This window comes from Oryzias melastigma, linkage group LG9 (assembly GCF_002922805.2).
Source record: "Oryzias melastigma strain HK-1 linkage group LG9, ASM292280v2, whole genome shotgun sequence".
Taxonomy (NCBI): Eukaryota; Metazoa; Chordata; class Actinopteri; order Beloniformes; family Adrianichthyidae; genus Oryzias; species Oryzias melastigma.
Window position 1 is genome coordinate 28430577 of NC_050520.1, and position 22792 is coordinate 28453368.

Below are 22792 nucleotides of genomic sequence, written 5' to 3' on the forward strand. Positions count from 1 at the left end.
TAAAAATGTGAACCAATGCTGTTATACATTTCTGTTTTTTTATTTTTTCAGAAAGTATTTAATAAAAACACAAGATTTCCCCTCAGTGATGCTGCAGTAAAAACAATCACGGGATTCAGAGCCACGAGGAAATTCCCTGCCTGCAGAATTAAAGGGAGTTAAAGCCTCCAATCTGTTCACGTTTTGCTTAAATGTCCTGGGAGTTATCAGGATAAAAGGAAGGTTGGTTCAGTATTTTGCCACACTTTCCTGAGCAACTGTGACCCACGGAGCGCAAACTGAAAATAGCAAATAAAAGCAACAACATGAATTCTTGTCTGGAGACACTAAGCTGAAGACCATCTGCTGTTAGTCGGGGATTATTTGAGTGGTTCTCTTTACCTTTTTTGCTTTTGTGGGACACTCATTAGTACTTCTTTTAATCATAGATGTTTGGTTTTTGTCAGTGGATGCATGGTGGTGTGATGGTTCACTCCACCGCTTCACAGCGAGAAGCTGGTTCATAACAGGGCGCCAGTTTCACAGTTACATAACACAGTCAGGTGATCTGCAGCCCCTGATGAAAAAAAGCTCTTTGTTTGAAGACTGTCCTTAACAGGGGTCAGTGTGAGTGGGCCAGCTGTCCCCTGATGATCTCTGAGGGCATCCAGCACATGTATCTGCAAATCAGCACACACTTAGCAGGCTTTCTGCTTTGGATCTCTCATGTTTATGCAGGTTTTCTCTGCCAGGACCAGCATTCTGATTCAGACACGTCTTCCAGCAAACCTTCAAATTCAATACAAACAAGGAGGCATATGTGAGGGTCTAATTAAGAAAAGCAACTTAGGAAACTATTAATTGACTTGACGCTGTCCACAGTGTCTTTGTGCTTCTTTCACTTTCGGGCAGAAAATCATTGATTCTTCGATCAATAGCTGCAGTCTGTCAGTGGGAGTCTGTAGGATTATCTGCTTGGATTTTTACCTTAGGTCAGGAAAATGACGTAAATAGTTCTGGAAAACAATGCAGAAGAGGTTTTGATCTGGTTTTGTGTTTACATTATTTTAATTTTTAAGATAAATAGCAGTCACTTCAGGTTTCCATCAGAGGTAAGCAGTGGAAATGGCCAAACAAAACAAAGCTAACCAGCCTGGACAGCACCAACACATGCACATCATTTACATGCACACTGCTGAAATTTTAACATTTAGGCAAAAAGCATCTAATCACACTAAGTTAATTTAGAGGATGCAGTCTAATTCATTTTATATTGTTATCATTTTCATTTAGTCCACATTATTCTACTATTGAGTTTATGATAATTCTTCTTTATTATAAATTGATGGATCTCGCAGTAAAGTGTCTTCTATATATCCCTGTGTGATTCACTTAAGTTGAGAAAACTGCTGACTTGGAGAGAGAACCAAAGAGAACAGTTTTATTTTTGTGTTGTGCTTCATGCACCACAGAGAATAAGCTTTTGCAGACGGGTAGAAATGAACTGATAATCTAATAAGGAGAAAGTTGTATTCAAAACAAAGAAAAGTCATTTAAAACAGACATGTCAAATGTAAAACCAAACTATTCTTTTCAGATTTTTTTTTCTCTTTTGTTTTTATTTATTTTTTTTATGTGCGCAACTTTGTACGTGAGCACGCTTTTCTTTTATGTCCACGTCACAATGCCGCTACATACAATTTGTGCATATTTCATGGATGAAAATTGGTTCTATGCTAATATATGTGGAAAAAGTGATAAAAGTTTTGGTCTTTAACATGAATTTTTTCACAGATGTATCACAAATGAACAAAGTTAAAACCACGGAAAAAGTACAAATAAACCATGTAAAGAACATGTAAACCAGCCCTTCAAATCGAAACGTGAATGAATGACTCGTGTGCGATTATTGAGCTTTTTGTATCCAATTTATTTGGGATTTGTGCGTCAATTAAGCACTTTTAGTGTGATATGTGTGCCCCATGGATGATATAAAAGTTATTTATCGGTGTTAGGTGCATGAAAAGTCTGTTAGACAGAGGTAGACATATGTAGAATTGTCAGGGAAAGCCACAACTTTTGGATATGCATCTCGCAAAGATCACGTACAATAACGTGTGATTTACTTAATAATGTCGTATAAGCTACGTAAAATATGCAGAAACTAAATAGTTCTCAGTCAATCAAAAATTCTGAACAGCTCAAAACTGAATTCACAAAAAGACCCGTTGGCCGAAACCCTCGACAGACATCTGTGCACCTCGATGGATAACAAACGCAAGAATTACTTACAAATAATGTATATCACGGATAACAAAAGACTGATTTTACATACATAGACAATGCACAGTTGAGACAGTTATTTTATACTTATTAGTTTAAAAGAACACATAAGTCACACCAGAGTACACGTCATAAAGTTGCAAATATGCAAAAAAACACAAAACACGACTAATACTCAGAAAAATACAGTACTTCCTTTATTGACAATTTTAATTTTCTACGTTTTTTCTATTTTCTATTTAACTGCTGCTTCCTGTTAGAGTTCCTACAGTACAGAAACATATTTAGCTCCTGCTTTTTCTCAGTATGGAACAATATCTTCCAGATAGATCTTTTTAATCCCGTAGCTGTTGACTGACGGCCGGAGTGGCTCAAAGCCACTTTCCTCTCTCAATCCTTCAGCGATGAGTCGTTTAACAACGCTGACTACAGTCCAGTTTGCTCAGCTGCCATCAGTGCGGCCTGTCTGGGAAAAATAGAGGTCAGGTTATACTACTCCACGGCGGTTTCTAGGGCACAAAATGCATCAGCACTGTCGGGGAGTTGACATGAGCTTCGAGCAGCAGCTTGGGGAGGAGAATAAAGTGTGTGGAGTCAGCTAAACCCCCCCCCTACTTCATAAACATAGTGTCAGTCCAAACCCCCGGCTCTTAAGGGGTCATTTTTCTCTGGTGAGCTTCTCTCTGTGCCAACTGGAATGTCGGGAAGCTGCAGTCGGAGTACAGAAGTGGTTCAGCTGGACTGTTTCCTAAAGAGTGTGTTGAAGCTAAAGCAGCCAAACTGAAGCCATGTAAGGAATCACTTTTAAATTATGTATCTACATATTGTATGTCACAAATCAAGGACTACTTAAAACAAAAATTAGAAAAGCTTTTTTTTGTATTAAAAAAATAACTATTTTGTGTATTTTAATATCCTTTTTTTGACACACATTAAAGATCAAACTGGTAATTCTTATTCGGTAACTGAGAAAAGAGAAACTAATCTCCTCTTCCTCCCCTCCTCCTTCCTTGGAATCCATAATCTCACAAAGTCAGAGCGATCAGATTTGGGTTTTTTCTGTTTATTCTTGCTTCAGCGTGTGGATTTTTTTTGGATTTTGATGTAACTGCATTGGGGAGGGGAACAGTCGTCAGGCCAATGATAAAGCAGATCTGCCTCCCCTATAGAGCGTGGTGATTATCTGACAGTGTTTGGGAGAGTGTGCCAGCTGTGCCGCCACACAGCACACGCCAAGATAAGATTTATACTGTAAGCAGTTTGTAAAGATTCTGGGTATCTTTTAATGAGATAGGACAGTCCAAACTTTAACACTGAACTTTCTCTGTAAATAGTGCTGCACTTTGCATCTTTTTTAAAAGAAAAAAATCCTTTCTCCTTAGGCAAAGGCATCTTAGATCCTGCTTTTAATTCAAAACAAACTAAACCAGCAAAATTGGGACATTGATTTTTAAGTTTTTTTTTTATTGATTTAACTGTTATGAATAAAAAATAGATATTAAATCTCAAAATCAATCTATTAATTAACTTTTTAACCAGAAAGCTAGTTTTTGCTCAACCCTCAGGGAAATTTGCTATAATGATTTATGATTAATTAAAGGTAAAATGTTATATAACGTGGTTGTAAAGCGACCTCTGCAGTGAAAAGGCTTAGTATCCACGTGTTCTAAACTATTGTGTTCATGCAAATGTTTAAGAATGTTGCTCTATGTGGAAAACATGTTGAACACATGTTGAAATTTAAACTAGGTTAAATTTTGACCAACCAGGGCCTCAGATTTAGTGACGTATCAACGGCGTCCCTTTTAATTAATGGAAGAGCTAACCATTTGAAAATTTTGGTTTGTGCCCGGCCTAAATTCTATAACACCAAGTCTTTCATAAATCAGAATAGATCTGAGAAAGAAAAAGCCTGGAGCAAAATTCACAAGATTTGCATCACTTCGACATTTCATACCAAGCCTCTTCCAACTGTGTTGGACATGTGCTAGTAAACAGTAGAAAAAGAAGAAGCCCCTCCCTGCTTGTCTAGTGTGAACAACATGGGTTATATGCATATATATATATATATATATATATATATATATATATATATATATATATATATATATATATATATATATATATATATATATGCAGATCATCCATTAAAGACGACCTGCAGCTTTAGACATACTTATGGTTTGTGTTTTTGTGGCATTTCCTGATGATGGAGGACATTTATAAATTAATTTAAGATTAAAACACCATTTTTGAGTATTTCTTTATTTAAATCAGGATGAATCAGGAGCAGATGAAAAATATTTGTTAGAAAAATATTTGATGCAGATAGTAAATAGGTGGCAAATATTTCCCTGCTCTGCTTTATTCCGATGCATCCACTTGGAGACAAATAGATCCATTCATGTCTTCATTTTCCTTCATTTCCTGAGTTGGTAACTGGCTCTAAACTGTACGGCTGCATAGCTCCAGTATTGTTCACCATTTTGTTGCAATGTAAGCTAGCAGTAAAGTGTAAATAGAGAGATGATGGGATATCAGTGGAGGCTTACTTCCACACCAACAGTTCCGCCTACAAGTTGTTAATGAAGTTCTGATGAACTTCTGCCGCTCTGCAGAAACTATGTCCTAGAAAACAACACAAGTTTTTGATTTTGGCTAAAATCGGCATAATCATAATTTAAAAAAACACTACAAACGCTTTTTCAATGGATCAAAAGATGATTGGAATGGGACTTTTAAATCAATTCATACACCAATAAAGGGGTACTACCACTGTAGTAGAACATCAAATGTGGCTTCATATTCTGAGTACTTTATTTTAAAACTTTAATGATTTTTTTGGGGGGTCTTTCCTCAGAATTATCTGTAATTTGAAGATCTTATCTCTTCGTACTGACAGATGACACCCCCCCCTCTCCCCGTGACACAGTTGGTAAATTTAAACTGCCAGCTGTATGTACAGAATTGGTTCATTTATCAACACTTAGATCGACTCCCACCGGCTCTAACCCTTTTCTGTCCCTCAGAGTCAACTGTTGCCGTAGATACGGGCCAGACCATTGTGGAGCCTCCAAAATGTTTGAGCTGGTGGCATTTAAGCTGCTCCCCTTAAGCACTGAGATGAGACAAAGAGTGCAAGAGTTTCCTCTCTTTACAGTAGCTTTTATTTGAATTCACACTGAAATACAAATCTCTCAGCAGAATTGACACTTCACGGTAAGAATATCAAGAAATATTATTATTTAAGGAGACAACTTTTTTGTTTTAAGATTTTTATTTTTCATTAAGAATTTTGTTAAGTTGCTGTGGTGTCAGATAAAATCAACTTTTGAAGGTTGTAAAATGTTATAATCTTCATTTCACAGAGTTGTACAGAGAGTGATTTCCTGGCAAGTAGAGGTTGGATAATTGTGATGATGCTTGGCTGAGAGCCCAGGCCAAACTGACAGGTGTTGGAGCGTTAAGCAATCTTTGACAAAGTTAATTTGGATTAATCACCTTGGCACAGACCAGAGGGTGTTTTCACTGTATAGGTTCATGCTGCACAGCTCTTCCAGTAGAATCCAGCTTTAAAAAAACATCAGATTTTTAATGTCCTTCTCATATATCTAAAGAGGGCTTTTTCATCTGGGACATTAATGAGATTATTGATGGGGAGGAGTCCTTATTTTTAAAGATTTGGGGAAAACTCTAACTTTTATAGCTCCTCCTTGTTTCTAACCTAACATGCATTGTTATAATAATGAAGACCATAAACAGTAGAGAAGGTCATTCTTCTATTCTCAAATGTTCATGGTGATTTTCATAGAAATTCCTTTCAACAAACTGTAATTTATTATAAAGCTAAGTCTAAAAAAGACTGTGAGGTTGATTTATACGTTTCTTTGTTAATGAACACGTCTTTTACAGTCTTCGTTCCCACTTATAAATGTTTTCACAAGTCATTTCACGCTTATCCGACTCAATAGGCGGATTTTTATTAACTTCATTTAGAAAATATAATGGGGAGATTTAAGAATGCAAGTCAACCAATACAAAGCAGCAATTTTTAGCAACTGAAATAAAATATGAATGTTTTGGCGAACTATTTTATTCTGTGTTTTATTAAAACACAGAATGTTATAAATAAAGTAAGGATGAAAACTTTTTTGTATGTATTTTTCTCCGGCTCTTGGCCTGATTTTATTGTTTTATTTTGCAGCTCAGTTTAACAGAAATGAGAACAAATAAAACATATTTACTGGATCATCTTTGATTTCTTGTATTCAGATATTTTATTGACATTAACCAAATATGAACAGTTCAGTTGTGGAGCAAATTTTTTGACATTTAAAAAATATATATATACATGTATCAGGGGGGTTATGTTCAGCTGTTGATGGCTGGGATCAGAAAACAATAGGAAAGAATGGCTATTAAAAAAAGTAAAAAATAAAAAAAACATTAAATGTAATCAAATATTTGACAATAAGGAGTGTCAATGTGCTCAATGTTCCTATTATTCATATTGAACTTTCTCTGTAATTGTTCCAGTCAACATTTGCTTAAAAAACTGATAAAAACTGCTCCTGTGTGATATTATTTTGCATAAAAAAATATAAAAACGGTGGTCAAAAGTCTGACTAATCAGTAATTATTAACACATTTTTAAAGACAGAAAATGATGCAGAAATGCAATTTGGTTTAAATGTTCATAGTTATTAGTCAAGAAATCAAGCGTAAATAATTTGCAATTATTTTGGCTTTGTAGTTTGATTACGGTCAGAAGTTCTTTATAGTTTATTGACAAAATTTGATTGAAGTAAATTAAAATGCACATTATTTATTTATTTTTTATATACAAATTGTACAAAGAATTCATAAACACACACTAAATTATGTCACTTCTAAAATCAAGATAATAGTTGACAGACATATAAATATGTTATCCATCTATCGTTTAGTTAGTGCAGATTTTTTACTGCAGTTTAACCAACTGCATGGACGAGTATAACAAGTCATTTGCATTTTGTTGCGGCTTTAGGGTTAAGGGTAGGCTCTCAGTTGAGAACGTTGGCACAGATTAATGTGATTTGCTCTTGCAGTCTGATATATGCTAAAGGTATTCCTGACAGTTTCTGCTTTATTCACATCCTTTCTGATCAGTTCTGCCTTTTAGTGATGAAGCGCACGCTGATCCTACTTTGCATGCTCAGGACACCTGGCAGCTCAGTTTAAATGCAGATCCAGTACGGCACGCACATTAAAATAATCTGACCTGCCTTAACAGTTTGTAAGTCTCCTTTCTAATGTTTGGTTTCTGCCACATTAAACCACGAGTTAAATGTCTTTAAACCCAGCAAACGCTTGCAGATTTCTTTGATGATCACAGAACACCATTTTTGATGAATTAGGAAAATACAAATGTTGGAAATCATATTATTAACTTGTTATACTGCGGATGAATCATTTTGGGAAGAATTATATTTGATATTTGATGTGGTTCAATTGTGACATTTCTTAAAATAAACATTTTGTCTGTTATAAATACATTTATATTTTGAGTAACTTGTTTTTTTCCTTTTAGGTTAAAATTTGAAATTTGCATTTTTCTTTTTAGGATTTGGGCTGTTAAACATTCCACATTAATTGAAATAGTTTGAGTCACTAATTTGAGCTGATAATCTGTTTCTTCATCTTTGTTTTTATCAATCAGAAGGCAGAAACAATGAATGAGAGCACGACCGTGCAAGCTTTGTGAATGAGCAAATTCATGACCAAGCAAGTGACTTGGCCGTCTGTGTGGGTAGATGACTGAACAAACAAGTCTGTGTTTTGAATGAGTGAGTCATTATTGCTGGTAACGGAGTGTTTTCTCTCAGTGTTACCCAAAGTGTCGGCGCGACGTGTTTAATGTCTCCTAGGTGTCTGGAGTCCAGTTAAAGCAGCTGCTGCAGTAACTAGTACAACGGCGTGAAGGATGTGTCCGTGCAGCTCAGAGCGTCTGTCTGACCTCACAGCGGGAGTTTTGTTCCTCCTTTGCTGTGGTTGACAGAGCACCAGCCAGGTCAGATCCCTGCATCCGCACCTGATCTCTTCTTATCTCCATTAATGCAAAAAAAAAAAATATCTGTTGTTGATAGAAGTTTTTTGCTATATTTTTTATTGTCTAAAAATATTTCTCCAATCCTACAAAGCCTGTTTCAGAAGATTAGATTTAGAAAAATATATGTATTTATTTGAATTAATTTGGTCCATTAGCAAGCTAACTGCTATCATGTAACAAGCATATACAAGAGAGTTTACATAAAAATATTTGTAAAGTATGTGCATTTATGAAAAATAACCAAAATCTTAACTTTGTTAAAAGTTTTCTTCCATCAGCTTGTGACCCGTTAAAGTCAGTTCTAGTTTCACAGATACCTCTCTAATGTCCATAAAAATAAGAAATGATGTAAATGTAAAATACAATTCAGGCATTTCTTTTCCTGCTTAACCTAAATAACAAAAATAGAAAAACAAACAAAACCCAATAAATTGATTATAAATGTAAGTCTGTCCACAAAAAAATGTGATTTGATTTATTGGTTCATTTCAAGCGTTGCAGTTTTCCTCAATCGTTTGGTTCGTTTCTCACAACAGAATTAAACTTCTCACAACAGTTAGTGCAACTTCCACAGCATTTAGTCATTTGTGCACAATCTAGAGGCAGTTTCATCCAATAGCATAATCTTTTGAAGCAAAGTAATTGATTAAAACTTAACCTAATGGAATATCAGTTTTCAAAATGCAATGTATGTGATGCTGTCTTTACATTACATGACATTGTGAAGTACCTCTAGAGTAATCAGTTTCGATGAAAACATGCTGAAATCTTTTGACTTCATAGAAGCTGGATTCAGAACTTGTCATTTTAACGTACTGACACTTTCACTGACATAAAAACTTGCTTTTGAAGCTTTAACTACCCATTTAAAGCACTTTGAATTGTCTCTATACATGAAATGTGCTATACAAATAAACTTGCCTTGCCATTTTAAACTACTGACTTTGGAGATAGTGACTCGCTTTTGCATGTTATCTACCATGTTTTGCAGTTTGCACTTTTAGTTTTGAGAAACACTTCAGCAGTGCAGCAAACTTTAATCCTGTTGTGAGAAATGCACTAAAAGGATTGAGAAAAACTGCAATTGTAGAGAATACAACAAAAAAACACTCAGATATTTCAAACTTCTTTTCAAACTTTTCTCAGAAATGAAGAAAGGCCTCGATTACTGCAAAAAACAGAAAAAATGACTGATTTTTGCAGGGACAATGCATGCTTAGGTATGTAGTAGATAGAGTTTGATTTATTGCTTAAAAGGGAGCGAAAAGAAGCAAATTTATATAATCCCAACCCTACTGAGTTATATAATTTAATATTTTTGCATAATCATATTTGAGTGTGTATTAAATATTCTTTTAGAATTCCAGGAAAAGTAACATGAACCACAAATCATGTATTAGATAAATAATAATCATTGATTATCATCAGAAAACATTGTCACATTAATCCAGAAAACATAGATATACACAGCAGATCAAGTAAAGAAAATTGATTCCTTATTGATTGTCATCAAAACTTTAAAAGTGATATTTTTTTAACTGAAGTTTTTAGAGGTCCAAATGGTCTTTATTCCTTAGATTCCCATGAGCCTTTGCTGGATTATCCATCACCGTGTTCTGAGTGTGATCGAGGAAGACCTCAGAGTAGCTGAGAATCTTCTCTGCGCATCAACGTTCTTCCCCGATCTCCAGGGGTTTCTGCTGCAGAGCAAGCCTGCCTGCCGATTAAGCAATCTGAAGCGTGGCCTTCACTGACGCTTTGAAGCTAAGTCAGTGCACACGCACAGACCTCATTTGTCTCAGGCCCTCTCTGTGAAATACACGCCTCCTTCCACCTTTCTTTACCGAGGTTTCTGCACAGCACAGTGAAGGAGCAAAACCCAAACACCGTCTTCAGCTTGTGTTGAACTTGGCATGCAAATCTGAAGCCGACATGAAGGGGTTTGTGGTACAGCAGGTTTTGGCTTCAAATGATGTTCCACAAGCACAAAAAGTTAACTAAACACTCTTCAGATATTTAACATTCCACTCAAATAAAAACTGCAGTTTCGTCTTTCTGCCCTGACACAGAAGAAATGTAAATGTTGCCTCTTTCAATGTGCTTCTAGTATGATTTCACACCCATAGAGGGCAGCTGTGATCTCCATATTGGCTCATCTCTGACTAAAAGCCACAGACAGACACTCTGGGAGGGAGGGAGTCACATTTTTCTGTGTGATTTGTTCTGGTAGTCATTTCACACTCTGTGCTGTTTATGGCCTCAGCCTGTCGGTGAGCTTGTAGGATGATGCTCAGTCTTTATCTGTGTCACAATCTTTCGGCTCGATGGCTTCCATGAAGTTCATTTGCCGTGATATTCTTGCAAATGTGGTTTTTATTTTGACAGATAATGGGAGTAAAAGGAGTCAAAGTGTCGGCTGGCATTAATAAATCAAACCAGATCAGATTATCCATCGAGGTCCGTCTTGACCTTGACCAGGAGTTGATCCTGTAACTCCCTCACTATTTGTTTCTATCCGTTTCTCATGACTAACTTTTTTTGTTGTTATTTTCTTTTACGTCTTGGCTCGTCTGCACCCGTTAATCGTCATCCATTAAGTGGCACATGTTGGTGTTTATCCTCCTCATGCTGGAAAAGTGGAAGCTCTGTCTCCAAAGGTTAAGTCTGCTTCACTGTGCTGTCACACATGACAGATGGTCGCTCTGCTGCTCTGTTGTCCAAAAGCCTCAAGACAATAAATTAGAGGTAAAGAAGCTGTTGCTCAAAACACACACAAGCATGTGACATTTAAAGAGAAAATTGTGTTTTTAGCATGCTCTTGTGTCAATTTTCTCCTAAAAATGTAAAGAAAATTAAGCTTAAAGTTACATTTCTGTGTATTTCTTTATTCAAATCACTGAAGCAGATGTAAAAATACTGCTTGTAAGTGTCACATAGAAGTTACTATAGCAAGCTACAAGCTCAGAGCTCTGATTCATTCCAATGCATCCACTTTTAAATCCAGAACTATGCAGCTGGTTATCTCCAATATCAATCAGCATTTTTGTTGCACTGGTATGTTAGGCTGAGGTGTGAAGTTCTGTAAGCTGGTAGGACAGACTGAGGACAGTGTAAACTGGTGCTGGGTGGATCGATCCGAAATATCGATAGTATTGATCTCAAGTTGGTATCGGATTAATATCGATATTTCCACCTACGTTTAAAACTTTTCTGTATCTGCAAAATGACCCAACTGAGTCGTAAAGAAATCAAACATTTTCATTTATTTTTGTATCATATTCCCTTTTTTTGGATTGTTGACTGTTTTGCATTCAATTCTTCACTTTTTATTTCATTTCAAGAACTTTTATTTTAATTAACTATTTCCCGTTTAATTGAAAATATTGCCTTAATTCGTTTTTTATTTTTCTCAAGTAATGAGGGAAATTTACAAAAGACAATTCACAGCAATTAAAAACAATTGAGATTTTGAGGTTGATGTCACATCCACAGCATCTACGGAAAATATCGATATTGGTATGATATGGGCGACATTGACCGGTATCGGATCGGTATCGCATCGATACCCAAATGATCAGTATCGCCCAGGCCAGGTGTAAACAGGTCGTAGTGACGCATCAACAGTCAGAGGCATAATTAAAAGATGACTTTTAAAATAGATCAGAAGATGATCAGAGTGGGACCTTAAGAAAAAAGTTACCAGAGCTTCAAAAATCTGAGTTTTATAATGAACCTTTATTTTTAATCTTAAGATTGAATTTCTTTTAACTTGTCTCTACCATAGAAAGTTTGATTTAAATTAGAATTTTAGAAATCTGATTATTTTCCTCATTTCCTAAAAGGTTCAAATATTAGAGCAACAATTTCTTTCAAAGAAAAGCAATAAGTAACGTTTTTTTTAGTGAATGCAAAAAATGTAAAAGAGTAAAAAAGAAATCAGTAAACTCAAGGCATAAAGTGATATTATAGGGAGAATTTAGTGAATGTTCAAAATAACAAAAAAGTTGTTGTTGAGATTTATTTATTTTGGATTTAGGAAAAAGGGTTTTTCTCCATAAATATAAACTCCACCACTGGAGCACGCGACATTTGAAGTAGTTTTTATTCACTTCACTGTGGATAAAGGCACTAAGTTTTCTTCAAATATTTAAAAACCTTAAAAATAAAGTACTTAAAAGCCTAACATATGTGTTGTATGTTGATAAAATAATTTATATGAAAGCTTAGTTATAAAGATGTGTCTTTAATTTACATTTAAACATCTCCACAGAGGCAGAAACTCTCAGATCCGCAGGTAAACTATTCCATAATTGAACCAAAACTGTCCAAAAATGTCAAGATGACTTTTGGCTAAGGCAAAGCATTCTGGGAATTATTCCACCTTCTTCTAAAAGAACAAGTGACATAAAACTAGTTTTAATATTTTAACCGTTAAAAGTTCATGTAACTGCTATGAGGAGGGAAAAAGTTTTAAAAAATGTATTCTTATAATAGAGTTTAAAAAGTGTTATTACAAATGTCAACAATCAAATGTCATACTTTTTAAATAAACATTTATTTGACTAAATTTCTCCCAACTTTAGAATTGCTTTAGTTTGTTTCTTCCTCTTTGCGAGTATAAATGTAAATACAGCTTGGCATTCTGTAATAAGGAACGTTCAATTCCCAGCCGGATCGTTTTTTTGTGTGGAGTTTGCATGTTATCCTTGTCCACACAAAGGTTTTTTCCTGGCAGGTCTTCCCGCAATCCAAAAACATACTTGATAGGTTAACTGGTGGCTCTAAATTCTCTTTAGGTCTGCAGGTGAGTGATTGTTTGTGTCTGTGGTGCTGCGAAGGACTGAACGGCTGTCCCTCACCTACACCTGACTGGAGCAGGGAAAGGCTCTAGCGACTCTCTTTTACTTGACTGTTGCAGGGTTAGGCTCCAGCAACTCTCTTTTACTTGACTGTTGCAGGGTTAGGCTCCAGCAACTCTCTTTTTCCTGACTGTTATAGGGTTAGGCTCCAGCAACTCTTTCAACTGACTGCTGCATGGTTAGGCTCCAGCAACTTGGGGACCTCTGAAAGTGTTTAAGCAGGTTTAGAAAATAGATGGCTAGATATTAAACCATTTCTATTATATTTTATGTTATAACTTAGAAACCAACTTAAAAACCATCTGCATCATTTAGATTTGACGATCTTTTTTTATTTCATTTTTTAACTAAAATGTATATTACTATCTTTGGCACATGATTTACAATTTAAACTACATTTCTGACATGCACCTTAGTTTGTTAACACCAAAAAGTAGCATTTTGTTCAGAGCAATTCTGGTAGAGACTGGACTGGCTGGTAATCCTAAATCTACCGGTATCAAAGTTAAACTCTTTCTAAAAGCAGCTCTATTATATTGTTCTCATATCTACAGTGGAATCTATTTTAGGATGGGACCACATGCCTCGTGCATCAGGCTTGAGGAAATCCATTGACTTCAGGGAATCTTACAGTAGCACAATCTGATGCTAACTCATCTTCCTGTGTAGCTGCTAAGCAGCGGCTCAAATGTCCATTATGTGCTCAGCTCATTACAGCTGATAGTGGAGGCACACCATTAGAACGCTGTCTGATTCAGAAAACTCTACACACTTTGAACTAAGTCAGTTTGACCTAATCTGTGTGTGGTGAGAGGTAGAAACTTTAAGCTCTTGACTCTTTGCCTTTTCACAATATTGATTCCTCCAACCCAGAGACAAATGCAGTCTTCAGTTTCTCTTTTTAAGGATGTTGATGACCTTAACCAGCATTTTATGCTCTGAAAAAATATGAAGTCTGACCCTGACACATCAGTTTCTGTGATGTCCTGCATTTAAAGATCTTAAATTGAACCAATGCACCTCTGGAGGTGTGACGATTAATCAACTTAATTGATCATTCATTTATTTGCCTACAATCCAACCAGATTGATCTGAGTCAAGTTGTTAAATGAATCGACCTACATTATAAAATCATTTCAAAATGAAACGATAAACAATAAATATTGGAAAAAAAACATTTGGTTTGAGACACGTTAGGTTTATTTCACTATAACGTAAAAACAACACATGTGATGAAGCAAAATGTGAATGGATTTGCCAATAATTCTTGTTTACTTGTTTGTACAAGTATTTAATTTATAATTGATTATCTTGCAAGAAATACAAGGAATCTGGAAAACTTCACCTGCACTGTTCAGTACTAGGTGAATGTCTCTGAGTCTCACTGGTTGAAATTTTGGCTAAATATGTTCTGGATTGATTTTAGATCAATAAATCGTATCGTTCAAAATTAACAAATATCGACTATGAATCGTATTATTAAAAATCTGAATTGAATTGTTGTCAAAATGAACATTACAGCCTTACTATCTGCAGATCTAATCTAATACACATGAAACTGTCATCAAAGTGGCCTTTGTTTTATTTCTCTTTTAGATCATTTTTGAACACAAACCACAACTTTTGAACAAACCCCTCTTTGTTTGGCTCCCAAAAGGATTTTATGACGGTAAAAGATGTCAAAACGGTCTTCAGAAGTCCAATTAGGTTTAACCACTTGATGGCTATTCATGCAAATATGCATCAAACCACTCCAAACTTCAGTTATCGTCTACTTAAAAGCAAATCACAAGTGATTTCATTTCATAGCTACAAATAAATTCAGTCATCAAGGGGTTAACCCCATGTAGAAATAAGTTTACTTTCTTCAATTGAGCAAAACTTTGTTGCAATTTTTGAAATTATTCATCCAATAATGTTCTTAACTCACTGTAACCCTTTCAGTGACATGAGGTTGCTGGAGCCTGTCCTGCCTCCTGTGGGGGAGGGAAGAGAGACCGGAGAAAACCCAGACATGCATTTGAACGCATTCAAACCAGGACCTTACCACTGTGAGGCCTCTACTGTGCTAAAGTCTCCAAACCAACTTGCAGCTGGATCATCATGGGGATAAATGATCTTAGCTGCAGAGAACAGCTCTCTGAGATTTTAGGAGGAATTCGGATGACAAAATTGACTATTTGATGGTTGTTTACCTCTTGGCATATCCCGTCAGTGGTCGCCACGGCAAACCAGTTTTTCCCTGATTCCCACAGGTGGTTTGGCAGAGATTTTTACGCCGGATTCCCTTCCTGACACTACCCAGTATTTTCCCAGACTTCCCAGCCCTGTTGTATGGAGAGAAAATAGTCTCATCCCATTTTTGTGTGCATAATTCTTGATTTTTAACTCATGCAATACATTCTGTGTACTTGCAATTGTATATTCACTTGTACAAAAATGACAACATACAAAAAATAAAAAATATAATGATGCACAATGATGACTTTTGAGGCGTCTTGCAGCCGATTTCAGATTAAGCAATATTTTTTTAAACACTTGATAAAAAATATTTGAAAGTACACAGTACTTGCTGATGAAGATAAAAATTATTGTTGATAAAGATCAATGTTATCTGGCTATATAAAATATTTTTTGCATTTTTTATTATTACTGTTATAGTTATTAATTTTATTATCTATACATTTTTATCATATAGATTGTAATTTAATCAACAATTTAAAAACTATTTTGTTATTTTTTTATTTTTATCTTTTGTTCCCTGATATTTCAGTTCCAGTATGTGTTTGCAGATGGAAAGGAAAGCCAACAATGGCGGACAAGTTTAAAAACAGAGTGGCGAATGAGGAAGCGGCAGTTGTTTAATTTTTTGATGATCTGTACATTTTATCAGCACATTTTTTTCTTATCGGAATTATCGGCATGACGTCATACCGTCCAATATCGGTTACCAATAATTATCGATAACCAAAATTATTGTGCAACCCTAAAATATAATTTACACATGCACAACTTTAAACAACCACATTTTAACCTACAAATCTTTAAAAAGTACACACCAATCATCTGATACACTCAGATGTGACACTTTGTTTTTATGTCTCCAAGTGTAAATGATGCATTTAAATGCTCCTAGAATGCTGGGTCATCTGAGTTTTCTTACCAGCCGCTTTGAACTTAGATTGGGAATAATATAAACTCTACAGTTTCACATTTGATTTGTGCATAAATGTGTTCTTTTTGTGTATCAGATTACTTGTTTTAAGCTGCTAATTTAAAGTTGTGCGTGTGTAAATTATATTTGTATTTTTATGTTCTTTGTAATTTTTGTACATGCGAATACACAATTGCAAGAGCACACAGTTACACACAAATGTATTGTACGAGTTGCAAATCAGGAGTTACAGACACACAAATCCAAAGTTACACATAAACAGGCAGACACAAGTTACAAATCAAGAGTTATTTAATCGGATGAGACTATTTTGCCACCATACTGTTGTGTTTACATAGTCAGGCAGTAGAGTGAAGGGTCCTGCACACTAGGTTTCACATTTCTTTATTAAAATTATTTGAAACATATTGAAGTATGCATTTAATACAGTTTAGGTTTTATTATTTTGTTTTTTTTCCCTAAAAACTTTGCTCCCACGTTCCACTTTAAATGGCTTCAGCTAGTTTCTAATCAAAATTCCTCCCTTGTTCTGCAAAACTCTGCCGGTTAGACTATAAACTATTCATATGCACCTGGTTTAACCTCTCTACAAAGACAACAAATCTGCCATCATTGTGTGACAGACTCTGAGTGTGCGCTTTATGAGGGAACTTCTGAGGTGGATGTAGATGAATAAAATCTACGGCTCTTGTTTCCAGAGAGACGAGTATTGATGCCGCTCGACAGCATCACTGACAGCCTGCTGCGAAATTCACTTGTGAGGAAAAACTGTGAGATATTGAAGTCCACTGCTACTCCCTAAATCCCCGTCAGGGCTCGCTTCACCCTCTTCCCCTCTACATCTTTATTTCATAACCTTTTCGTCCACCTCCTCTGTTGTTTCCTTTCTGTTCCTGTTCACTATTTGAGCCACTATTGCTTTACTTTTCATCCCACCTTTGCTCATTTTGGATTCCCTCTCATGACAGATGCTGTGTAAACTGGATGGAGCTTGTGTAACTCCAGCATGGAGGAGAAGATAGGATATTTATTTCTCTGTTGCAAACAGAGAATGCTGCTTCGATTTGACTGCTAATATTCCTCACTGGATATAATAAAGCAAGTGTCTGTGTGCGGATGCGAGTTTATTATTTGGCAGCTGCATTTCCACACAGAAAGGCCTACAGGGAAAACTTTATTCTCACTTTTACCACTCAAGCTAATTTTTGGTTGTTCTGCTCTTGGACTCCTCTGGAGTTTCCAGCTCCCTCCTATAGACTGAAAAAGAAAAACAGCCAGCAAAATGTAACTTTAAAGCAGAGTAGCTTTTGGCTGTGAGCCCATGAGCTGCAGCGCAAACCGTTGAATTTCCACAACGTGTTTTGTTTATGTAATAGTACTAGCTATTTATGCAGCTTAAGCCCGACATACCGGGACTTTTTATTGCAGCGGTTCTGCTGCTTCTACACGGGTATTTACAACTCCTGGACCGGCTCCAGACGTGGATATATGGCTGCAGGCTTGAATACATGTCAGGAAGGTCTGTAGTTGCGTTTCTAATGGGGGAAAAACTCAATAACTTGCAACTTTGTAGGGTGGGAAAGGATGTGTGAGGTGAAGTGGGCCAGAAGTTATTAATAGAACCGCATGCACTGACTGAGCAAAATATTGGGGACGTGATGCTGAATTGCAACTCTCTTTTTTCAGCTTAAAGAATTGTTGGCTTTCCTTTCCATCTGCAAACACATACTGGAACTTAAATATCAGGGAACAAAAGATGAGAATAAAAAAATATATAGTTTTTAACATGTTGATTAAATTACAATTTATATGATAAAAATGTACACATAATAAAATTAATAACTATACCAGTAATAATAAAAAATGTAAAAAATATTTTTATAGTAAGATAACATTGATCTTTATCAACAATAATGTTCATCTTCATCAGCAAACAATAATAGTATCAATAATAATAGCAAACTATTTATCATATATTTTTGTAGTGTGCTCATACTTTATGCTTGTAGCTGTTATCAAAGACCCACTGGTCTGGTCCGAGCTTTTATCTGGATCCAAACGATGTGGCTGGATAGCTCCAACATTACTCACCGTTTTTGTTGCACCGCTAAGGTTAGATTGGGGGTGTGAGAGAATGTAAACTAGTGGTAGAGAGTGTAAACAGATGGATTATGGGAAGGAGGGGCGGGCTTACTCCGTGCCAATGGTCCCGCCCACAGCTCAGAGGAGAATTTTGAATGAACTCTTGCCGCTCTTAAAAAGCTATGTTCTAGAAAACAACAAAAGGTTTTGGATTTTGGCAAAAAAACTGCATCATCGTAAATAAAAGAACACTCGGAACCAGAGGTGTAGGAAAAAATTCATCCAGCGATATTTTGCAATATTAAATTAGACGATACTAGTATAATTTATGAACAAAAGTAGTCCAAAGTCTCTGAAGTGCTGCCTCAATAGAACCTTATTGGTTAAGGCACATTCATTCTATGTTTTGTTCCTATATTGAAAAATATCTTGGTTAAATAAGACAGTATTGACTGTTCCTTTAAGAACAAATATTTTGTAATTTACCAAAAGAAAAGCAGCATGAATTTGTTTGGATTAAAGCAGTTTGTATATGAGATACAGTTGCAGTGTTTCGCATTGTTATCATTTCGTAACATGAATTTTGCATGAAAGATGCATTAATATTCAGGTAGAGTTTTTTCTAAGTCGTACTCTAAAGAAAATCGAAATAAAATGTTCTGATACAGTTTTGAGATATATCGCGATATATATTGTATCGTGAGATGCGTACAGCTATAGGTATCGCATCGCCAGACTCTTGCTAATACACAGCCCTACTGAGAATATAGATCAAAAGATAATCAGAGTGGGACATACATTTTACAGTGTTTCTACATTGTTTTTTGTCAAACCTCAGATTGTTCCAATTTTTTGTCGCACACAGACACAAAAAATCCTCCAGGTTGGTTTATTCCATTAGTAATTTAAATGTTCCTGTTCCTCTTAGATTAGAGGAATTTTCTGCTACTATAAATAATTTATGGAAGTTATTTGAAAATAACTAGTTGTATACTTTATATGATATTAGTACAGTTTGAAATGGACTTTTAATAGTTTTGACTGTGTAAAAACTTGATTAGTATGCCTATGACTTTGTGTGATCCAGACTGTTCGTTTTTGTACCACGCGCACTGAATGTAGCAAAGATGTATAATTATTACCTCATCATTCATTACAGATGTTGACATTGTGGAGCACAAAGGAACATTGTAGTTTTGTGTATTATTGATAGATTTTTTTAGACTTTCATTTGTATGTGTTTTCTATGCCGTCATAAACCTTTATTCTCTTGTACATTTTCAATTGGAAAACCATTTATGTGTATTTATTGTTCAGAATGTTCCTTATAGTTACCAAATATTTTAGTTTTATGCATGTGACATCAGGAGGAAAACACTGAAAATTAGTTTTGCCTTTTTTTTAACTCCATAGAGATGGATGCTGTGGCAGTGAAGAGATTCCACTATGAATTTAGTCCATCTGAATGGATTTAATACACTTTTTAAAGTAACGGTACTGCATCACCATTTCCATTTCCCTAATTCTCTCCATCTTTTGTTGGGTACAGCAGACTTGGCAGCCATTGTTTGACACATCGCTGGTGCCAGGAAAAGCTGTCTTTAAGCTGGTGTGTGTGTGTACGTAGGAGATTTTAGACTGGCTAATCCATAAGTCATAATAGAAAGCTGTTGCTTTTAGTGCTTCATCCCGTCAGTGTCTTTGTCTTTTGCCGGATTCATTAGAGGAACCACTACAAGGGATGTTGGATGTGACGGGCCGGGCCACGCACTTTGCTTCTGTTAAATTGAGTCAAAAAAAAGAAATACTGGATTTATTTTCTGCTCTGGCTGTTTGGTGAGTTTCCAGAGTCACAAAACTTCACAAAAAGACGAAAACAGTTCAGGACCTGAGAAAATGAAATCAGTGTTTTGGAGACTCTGCGCAACAGCAGCAATAAGCCGCTTATTAGACTGTGCTCCAAAGGTAAATGAATAATTTATGTCTGAAGAACGAACTGGAACAAATTGATCATAAAGCCAAATGATGGCATAACTGTTTTGAATCTGTTCCAAGGTTTGAAAATTGGATCTTCCATCTTTATGCAATAATTGAGAGAAAAAAGATGCGTTCACATGCAGCCTTTGGAATCACTTCCAGGGTTTTTTTCTAATGATTCAGCTAAATTTCTGAGAACAATCCAGTGAGTCATTCAGGGAGGTGGAGCACACAGAGGATCAAAAGTTGCTTTGTCTTTAATTCCAACTGCATCTCGATTGTCCTCAGATAAACCCTGCAAGGTCAGAGTCCAGATGATGGAAGACATCAGAATTCTTTTGTCTTGGCAGTAAGTGGAACTTTAGACAAATTAAAGTATAGCAGCTATAATTTAGGGCTAATGTAATTATCCATATTTGAGCATTAGTGTCTGGCACCCCACTCTTACTGGTTCGTGTCAGGGCGTAGTTCCCTAAAGATGGCTTTTAAATTGTGAAGATGTCTTGCAGAAGCCGTGTTGTAAAAACACTGAAGTGCCGTGTGCACAAAAGGTGCTGTGCAAATAAAATTGCCTTATTGGCAGAGTAAACAAAAACCAGCATAAATGTGGAGAGAGACTGATGCTATTTGAAGGATGCTACTACACAAGTACCAGGTTATTTAATAGATTTTCATTGTCTTTTATTTTATTTTTTGTCTGTTTCTGAGCTACCCTGAAGTTCACACTATAGGTTTCAGCTTTAAGTTGCATTTACACCAAACAGGATTCAAGCATCAATGTTAAGGCAGATGCAATAAGAGGTCCTGCAGCGAAATTTAAGTACGAAAATGTGGTGTGGCGAAAATGATATTAACTTTAGCCTAGAATGCATGTTACGTCAGCTTTCACCAGTGACGTGTTAATGTGATAAATGGGTCATTCTCATCCTAAACTTGTATTTTTTCTTATTTGTTTCAAGACAATAATAGTAAAAAAAAAAGTATTTTATTTTTATCTCCTCTGACTAATGCGGGACAGCAAGTCTTCAAACTGGGTTACAGAGAGATGGAAGTACCGCTGAAGGTGACCGTCGTTCAGATGCCGCACCGAAGAGTCTGAATGATCTCATGAACCCAGACATGGAGACATGGGACATCATTCACGTCTTCTATGTAGCGATGCGGTGAAAAACTTTAAACCGTAGCTCCTCCTACATTTGGGCAGCAGGTTTAATAACTTATTTTTGAATTTGGAGCATCTAAACCAGGCATGGGGGCCATATGCAACCCCTTAAAGGGGCCATACCATGCTTTTCTAAAGTCATTCAGAGTAAAATATATCCATATATATGATCAAAAATTACCTTTAGCACACTAAAGGACAATTTTTTTAATGAAATATTAGTTATTTTCTTGAGTTTTTAAGTGCGACGCCTTGATCTCTGAGGCACCACCTTTCTTTCGCTCCTTATCTTTTCATGACATCATCATAGAGCTGGCCTGCTTTTTGCCCACAAAAGCAAACAACATCCGAACTTTTGGAAAGATGGATGTGCGATATTTGTCTCTACTGGCATCGTTACACTAGCGATTTTTGATTTTGCCTAGTCAAGGCCCTTTAAACTATTAAATGCAGACCACCAAACTGGAATAAATCATATTAATAGTCCTCACTAAAGTTTTTTTTACCCTGTTGTTCTGGTGTATTTACCTTTTTTAGATGTAGAGAGTTTGTTTGTATTCATGTGGTGTTGGAAGATTAGCTGTTTTTCTGATGTTTATGTGTGTTTTCCAAGTCATCATACTGATCATTTCAACACCACATGAACGCAACATTTCTCTAAATTCTTGTTTTCCTTGACGATATCAACCCATTGGTGCAATTTCACCAAAACACGCCACACATCTGCTTCTGGTCCACACCCTGTGCCAAATTTTAGAACCCTTTGTGGCTCATAAATCAAAAGTTTTCCTGGTCTAAATTTGCAGCATGAATTATTTTCGATGCGAAAACAGTGTTAGTCATCATTACAGCTGCTTTCTGTCAGTTTATTAACCACCAAGTCTATTGAAGAACTTGGTTTTAATTTTGTTTTTGCCACATTCTCTCATTGTTTTGTCATGGTTCTCGTTTTGTGTTTTTTTTTTTTTTTTGTCGAGTCATGTTTCAGTTTTCTCTGAAGCAAGGTTCCCACTAACTTGTTCCAAATTGCTAGTACTTGTGTCATTAATCATCACCATTCTCTGAGGTGTTTTCTGAATTTTGATTTCATTCTTACACATTCCAAACGTAGCTTCATCTAAAGCAGCTAAAATGTGAAAGTCTAAACTAGAATTTTATTAATCCTTTACTTTGAAAGTTATTAATGA

The 22792-nt window shown here is 35.9% G+C and overlaps 1 protein-coding gene across 8 annotated transcripts in view; it reads left to right on the forward strand.

Annotated features, from left to right (window-relative positions):
• Positions 1-22792, forward strand: part of arvcfb (ARVCF delta catenin family member b) — a 257678-nt gene that overhangs the window by 22246 nt on the left and 212640 nt on the right. Inside the window, exon 1 of one of the 8 annotated variants that reach the window (XM_024275029.2) lies at positions 8295-8311. The exons of the other annotated variants lie outside the window; for them this stretch is intronic. The gene's annotated coding sequence lies outside the window, so the exon portion shown is untranslated. Of the gene's footprint in view, positions 1-8294; positions 8312-22792 lie in introns of those variants that run through there. 8 annotated transcript variants of the gene reach the window in all.